Source organism: Oncorhynchus nerka, linkage group LG16 (genome assembly GCF_034236695.1).
Source record: "Oncorhynchus nerka isolate Pitt River linkage group LG16, Oner_Uvic_2.0, whole genome shotgun sequence".
NCBI classification, from domain to species: Eukaryota; Metazoa; Chordata; class Actinopteri; order Salmoniformes; family Salmonidae; genus Oncorhynchus; species Oncorhynchus nerka.
This window is the reverse complement of record NC_088411.1, coordinates 27,930,213-27,937,808: the sequence shown is the minus strand read 5'-3', so window position 1 is coordinate 27,937,808 and position 7,596 is coordinate 27,930,213.

Below are 7,596 nucleotides of genomic sequence, written 5' to 3'. Positions count from 1 at the left end.
TTCTGAATGTTTTATTATGGAGGTCCCAAGCCATTAGTTCAAGCCCTGTCTAATCCTAATGGAAATGCACCATAATAGAATGGTTTCCAACAGCTTGTTTTGCATTATTGCACAAGAGACAAGAGATAGTAGACCTAATTCAAGATAAGAACAATATCTTATAGCCTATGTGTCAGTTTGTGTTTGGCAGAACAGAAGGCCAAAGGGACCTTGAAAGAGGATCAAATGGAGAATAAAATAGAGTGGAATCTTGGAAATGTCATATTTTTTTTTATTGCAGTTCTTTTAAGTTCCACCCACCCCACCCCTCCCTTTGCCATATGGCCTGCATTACAGGATCAAATCTATTTGGGTTCCATATATTGTCATTGGTTGCACTAATTGCATTTTTTGTCTACATTACCTGGCTCAAGCATTCATGACATTACCCTGAAGAAGGCATAGTGATGCCAAAGCATTGGTATTTTACCCAATAAACTACTGGGAGTGTACAGTGCATTCGGAAAGTATTCAGACCCCTTCCCATTTCCCACATTTTGTTACATTACAGCCTTATTCTAAAATGGATTAAATAAAAATGTTCCCTCATCAATCTACACACAATACCCCATAAATGTATTAAAAATTAAAAATCAGAAATACCTTATTTACATAAGTATTCAGACCCTTTGCTTTGAGACTCGAAATTGAGCTCAGGTTCATCCAGTTTCCGTTGATCATCCTTGAGATGTTTCTACAAGTTGATTGGAGTCCACCTGTGGTAAATTCAATTGATTGGACATGATTTGGAAAGGCACACACCTGTCCATATAAGGTCCCACAGTTGACAATGCACTTCAGAGCAAAAACCAAGAAGTGAGGTCGAAGGCATTGTCTGTAGAGCTCCTAGACAGGATTGTGTCGAGGTACAGATCTGAGGAAGGGTACCAAAAAATGTCTGCAGCATTGAAGGTCCCCAAGAACACAGTGACCTCCATTCATAAATGGAAGAAGTTTGGAACCCACAAGACTCTTCCTAGAGCTGGCTGCCCAGCCAAGCTGAGTAATCGGGGGAGAAGGGCCTTGTTTGTGGAGGCGACCAAGGACCCAATGGCCACTCTGACAGCACCAGAGTTCCTCTGTGGAGATGGGAGAACCTTCTAGAATGACAACCATCTCTGCAGCACTCCACCAATCTGGCCTTTATGGTAGAGGGGCCAGACGGAAGCCACTCTTCAGTAAAAAACACATGACAGCCCGCTTGGAGTTTGCTAAAAAGGCACCTAAAGACTCTCAGACCATGAGAAACAAGATTCTCTGGTCTGATGAAACCAAGATGGAACTATTTGGCCTGAATGCCAAGCGTTACGTCTGGAGGAATCCTGGCACCATCCCTACGGTGGTGGCAGCATCATGCGGTAGGGATGTTTTTCAGCGTCAGGGACTGGGAGACTAGTCAGGCTCGAGCGAAAGATGAACGGAGCAAAGTACAGAGATCCTTGAGGAAAACCTGCTCCAGAGCACCTTCCAACAGGACAATGACCTTAAGCACAGAGCCAAGACAACACAGGAGTGGCTTCGGGACAAGTCTCTGAATGTCCTTGATTGAACATCTCTGGAGAAACCGTGAAATAGCTGTGCATCCGAGCTGACAGAGCTTGAGAGGATCTCCAGAGAAGAATGGGAGAAACTCCCCAAATACAGATGTGCCAAGCTTGTAGCATCATACCCAAGAAGACTTGAGGCTGTAATTGCTTCCAAAGGTGCTTCAACAAAGTACTCAGTAAAGGGTCTGAATAGTTATGTAAATGTGATTTAAATAAATAAATAATGTGCAAACATTTCTCAAAACCTGTTTTTGCTTTGTCATTATGGGATATTGTGTGTCGATTTATGAGGGGGAAAAACTATTTAATAGATTTTAGAATAAGGCTATAACCTAACAAAATGTGGAAAAATGTGCGACTCTCTTCATTTATTTTAGAGCTTACAGTTTATTCGCCTTTAGTCAGCACCCCTACACTAAATCATTTTCTCTGGGTGTGCGCCAGCTCATGCTTTTTATTGGGTTCCAAATATAACTATTTTTGTAAGAGTGTGGATGGACACTACATTTCCCATTCCTCAGTCAGGAGAGATTAACTTCATTTTATATTGTAACATTCCAGGAACCTTAAAGTATGTTTTGTACTTACAAATTTGCCTTGGACCAGACGCCAGATAAAATACAGTTTCAGGAAGCACCTTAATTTGGGTCCCAATGTCCGTATCAGGGGCCATATATTAGCAAGCGTCTCAGAGTAGGAGTGCTGATCTTGGATCAGTCCCCCCTGTCCATGTAATCGAATTGCTTGTGATCCAAGGCTAAACTGATCCTAGATCCACACGCTGCAACGCTTTGGCTGCATTTACACAGGCAGCCCAATTCTGATAGTTTTTCCACTAATTGGTCTTTTGACCAATCACATTAGATCTTTTCACATCAGATCTTTTTCAGAGCTGATCTAATTGGTCAAAAGACCAATAGTGAAAACAATATCATAATTGGGCTGCCTGTATAAACACTGCCTTTGTGAATATGGGCCTAGGACATTTAAATGAGTTGATGATTCATTGATTTTATTTTGGGTTAAACAATTTGTACAGTTTAAAAACAGTATCTAAAAGTACAAGAAACACAGATTAAGACACATGAAATGTAAAAATACTTATTTTCAATGTGGTTGTCAGAAGACATAGCACACAGGAAAATGCATGTTTTTTTTTACCCTGTTTTTGTCCAAAACCTTGAGTACCAGCCAGTCTTCATGTCCATGCCAGCAGCAAGTTTGTGTCCCAAATGGCACCCTATTCCCTGCATAGTGCACTACTTTTGGCACATAGTGGACTACCAAATGGCAACCTATTCCCTGCATAGTGTACTACTTTTGGCACATAGTGGACTACTCCTCGCCAGTGTTGGGGAGTAGTTCCACTACTTGTAATCAACTAGTAATTGAACTACGTTTTGCAGCAGCTTGGTGGTAGTTAAACGAAATTAAAATCTTATCGTGTTTTCAGTAGTTTTCTTGGCATGTATCGGTGTACCTAACTTCTATATAGAACAACCCACTAGGCATACATGTTTTACAAAAAACAACCCCCTATTGTTCTCTCTCTCTCTGACCACTGAGAAATTAATGGAAAACTCCACCCAAAAAGGATATTTTTGTATTTGTTTCATTAGTCCTTTGTTGACATAGTCCCTAAATGTTTTTCTTGTCAGAACTCAAGTTTTCCATATACTGTATGTAACTTTCAAAATACAGAAATTGTCCCCAATTGTCCCCATTTTTCATCATATGGTGCTGCGTTTTGCATCATATGGGGATGATTTCTGTATTTTGAAAGTTCATACAGTATCTTGAAAAGTTGAGTTCTGACAAGCAAAACATTTTGGGACTATGTTTTCCTTTAAGACCACACTTTCTGGCTGTCACACAGATCTCATTGCACTCTTAACATCTTACTACAGAGTGATGTGTTCTGGCTGTCACACGGATCTCATTGCACTCTTAACATCTTTACTACAGAGTGATGTGTTCTGGCTGTCACACGGATCTCATTGCACTCTTAACATCTTACTACAGAGTGATGTGTTCTGGCTGTCACACGGATCTCATTGCACTCTTAACATCTTTACTACAGAGTGATGTCTTCTGGCTGTCACACGGATCTCATTGCACTCTTAACATCTTACTACAGAGTGATGTGTTCTGGCTGTCACACGGATCTCATTGCACTCTTAACATCTTACTACAGAGTGATGTGTTCTGGCTGTCACACGGATCTCATTGCACTCTTAACATCTTACTACAGAGTGATGTGTTCTGGCTGTCACACGGATCTCATTGCACTCTTAACATCTTACTACAGAGTGATGTGTTCTGGCTGTCACACGGATCTCATTGCACTCTTAACATCTTACTACAGAGTGATGTGTTCTGGCTGTCACACGGATCTCATTGCACTCTTAACATCTTACTACAGAGTGATGTGTTCTGGCTGTCACACGGATCTCATTGCACTCTTAACATCTTACTACAGAGTGATGTGTTCTTGCTGTCATGTGTCTCAACTTTGTATTACATATCATTTTTCACGAGGTCATTTTGATTCGGTCAACTACTTATTCATAGTAACTTTAGTTAAACGAACAATATTTATCTTATGGCTAGCTTTACTGTAGCTCAACTGCTTCCAGTGTGAAATAATTGTATAGCTTGTTACACTATATTTTCATCATAGCTTCCCCAACACTGTACATTATATAGGGAATAGACTGGCATTTGGGACACCACATCCTCATTAGCATCTAAATCAGACTCTGTAAGAGCCAGCAACTATTATAATCAGACTTCAGGCAAGGGAAGGGTTGGGGTGTGGTGGGTCTAATAAAGAAAAACAGCAGATAAAAATCGAAGCATTTCTAAATTCCACCCAATAAATTTAATTTCCCTTTGATCCTCTTCCAAGGTCACTCTGACCTTCAGTTCTCGCTACATTTCTAAGTGCATACTAACGGGAATTAACAGGACACAGAACATATTGTTCTTATCTTGAATTTACTGTATGTCTGTCTCGTGCAATCTTGTAGCATAAGCAAAAAAATTGACGGACTGTCTATGATATCAAAATGATCATTTTCACCACATTCTAATGATATGCGGTGTTTGTTTACAATAACATTGTTTACAAATACATTTGTAAAACACGTTTATATGTTGGGTTTTGGTGGAGTAGTACAGCCGTTGAACTAAACTCCTGAGGCACTTATAAATTATGTTCTTCAAGAATCAATGGGAGTATATCATTAATCTTAAAGTTTTTTTGTTTGTTTTTATCGCAGATTGACTATTTAATAGTGCTAATTGTATAATCCCAAATGAAAAAAGTTTCTGACAGTCCCAAGCAAACAATCCATCATGTCTGTGCTTTCACTGACCTCTGCTGGTTGAGAGGTGGTGTTGCAGCAGATACTAATCTGTTTATCCTCGTCTTCGTTGCTGGAGAGGAGTTTCGGTATCTAGACCTCCACCTACATTCATACTGTATATTAAGTCTTCTGACAGCTAACTTTCTAGCTCCACCCACAATTCCGGGACTCCATAGCGTTCCCAGAAAGCATGGATTATTGAATCATTATTAGTTTTACACTTCAGACATCACTGCCATTGTGCTGTATTTTGTCTCTTGTATAATTCATTACATGCAGTAGTTTATACTGCTTTAAGTGTACATTTTCGTTAACTGTAATTTCGTTAGTTATGCTCCAACTTTCCCTCCATCTTGTGCCAACATAAATTATTTTAAAGTCTAAATTCCAATAGTTTATATATTTTTCTAGGAGAATGTCAGTTGGATAAGCTCTCTGCAAGGTTTTGTATATCTTCCCTATCATGTGAACATCCTTATCTGACTCAAATAAGATTCACTCAAGGTTGCGTGAGGGCCAACATATTTTTAATCGAAATGTTGTGATATGTACCTTTTAAATTGCATATATTTGAAACTATCTACTTTGGTGAGTCCAAAATTACTTTTGAATTCTCTCATGGAAATAAATGCAATTCATGTTACCAAGTCATTTATGGTTTCTTATGCCTTTAGTTTTCAATGTGGACCAGTTTATCAGTGAATTCTGAAAAGCTACCCAAGGATTATTCGACTAGGTTGTGTTTTAAGGGAGTAATATTGGTTCTTGTAGAGTAAGTTTAATTTTCTTCCATATTTTTATAGTGTTCTTAACTATGAAGTTGTTCATGTTCTTAGCTTTATCTTTTGAAAATGAGGTACTGAGCTGGGCCGGCAGGGCTTCCACCAGGGTATCTCACTCCTTCCTCCATTTCAGTAGGTCCTGTTCCTTCTCACTGAGCTGGGCCGACAGGGCTTCCACCAGAGTATCTCGCTCCTTCCTCCATTTCAGTAGGTCCTGTTCCTTCTCACTGAGCTGGGCCGGCAGGGCTTCCACCAGGGTATCTCGCTCCTTCCTCCATTTCAGTAGGTCCTGTTCCTTCTCACTGAGCTGGGCCGGCAGGGCTTCCACCAGGGTATCTCGCTCCTTCCTTCATTTCAGTAGGTCCTGTTCCTTCTCACTGAGCTGGGCCGGCAGGGCTTCCACCAGGGTATCTCGCTCCTTCCTCCATTTCAGTAGGTCCTGTTCCTTCTCACTGAGCTGGGCCGGCAGGGCTTACACCACGGTATCTCGCTCCTTCCTCCATTTCAGTAGTTCCTGTTCCCTCTCACTGAGCTGGGCTGACAGGGCTTCCACCAGGGTATCTCGCTCCTTCCTCCATTTCAGTAGGTCCTGTTCCTTCTCACTGAGCTGGGCCGGCAGGGCTTCCACCAGGGTATCTCGCTCCTTCCTCCATTTCAGTAGGTCCTGTTCCTTCTCACTGAGCTGGGCCGGCAGGGCTTCCACCAGGGTATCTCGCTCCTTCCTTCATTTCAGTAGGTCCTGTTCCTTCTCACTGAGCTGGGCCGGCAGGGCTTCCACCAGGGTATCTCGCTCCTTCCTCCATTTCAGTAGGTCCTGTTCCTTCTCACTGAGCTGGGCCGGCAGGGCTTACACCACGGTATCTCGCTCCTTCCTCCATTTCAGTAGTTCCTGTTCCCTCTCACTGAGCTGGGCTGACAGGGCTTCCACCAGGGTATCTCGCTCCTTCCTCCATTTCAGTAGGTCCTGTTCCTTCTCACTGAGCTGGGCCGACAGGGCTTCCACCACGGTATCTCGCTCCTTCCTCCATTTCAGTAGGTCCTGTTCCTTCACACTGAGCTGGGCCGACAGGGCTTCCACCACGGTATCTCGCTCCTTCCTCCATTTCAGTAGGCCCTGTTCCTTCACACTGAGCTGGGCCGGCAGGGCTTCCACCAGGGTATCTCGCTCCTTCCTCCATTTCAGTAGGTCCTGTTCCTTCTCACTGAGCTGGGCCGACAGGGCTTCCACCACGGTATCTCGCTCCTTCCTCCATTTCAGTAGGTCCTGTTCCTTCTCACTGAGCTGGGCCGACAGGGCTTCCACCACGGTATCTCGCTCCTTCCTCCATTTCAGTAGGTCCTGTTCCTTCTCACTGAGCTGGGCCGACAGGGCTTCCACCAGGGTTATACACAGAGGAGTTTCTTTAGACTCAGTAGAGGGTTAAGCAGCTCTATTCTAAGGGTAATTTGTACAGGGAGTTATTTTACCAATTGGGTTTGCTGTTTGATGTGTGGCTCGGGGTCGTCTGCAAACTTTCTCATCTCCTGGTTCCTCTTGTACTCTGCCTTAGATAATATCCATATGCCCACATCTCTATGATTTACTTTGATCTCTGCTTCAACACAGATCTTCCTTAGTCTGTTTTTAAAACCACTATCCTGAATTCGTCAGCCAAACAGCAGCCCCTTCACTTGATTTGCTATAAAGCTGAGGGATGGGGCTGGAGAAAGCCAAGGTAAGCTGATCCAATCTTAAATTCAGAGAAATTATGAATGCAAGGACCACCCAGTTTAATATTTTGAAGCTATAGGCTACACTGTTTGCTTACAGAGACTCAAATATCAAAAACATTTACAATTGATCACAAAATAAGTATTTGA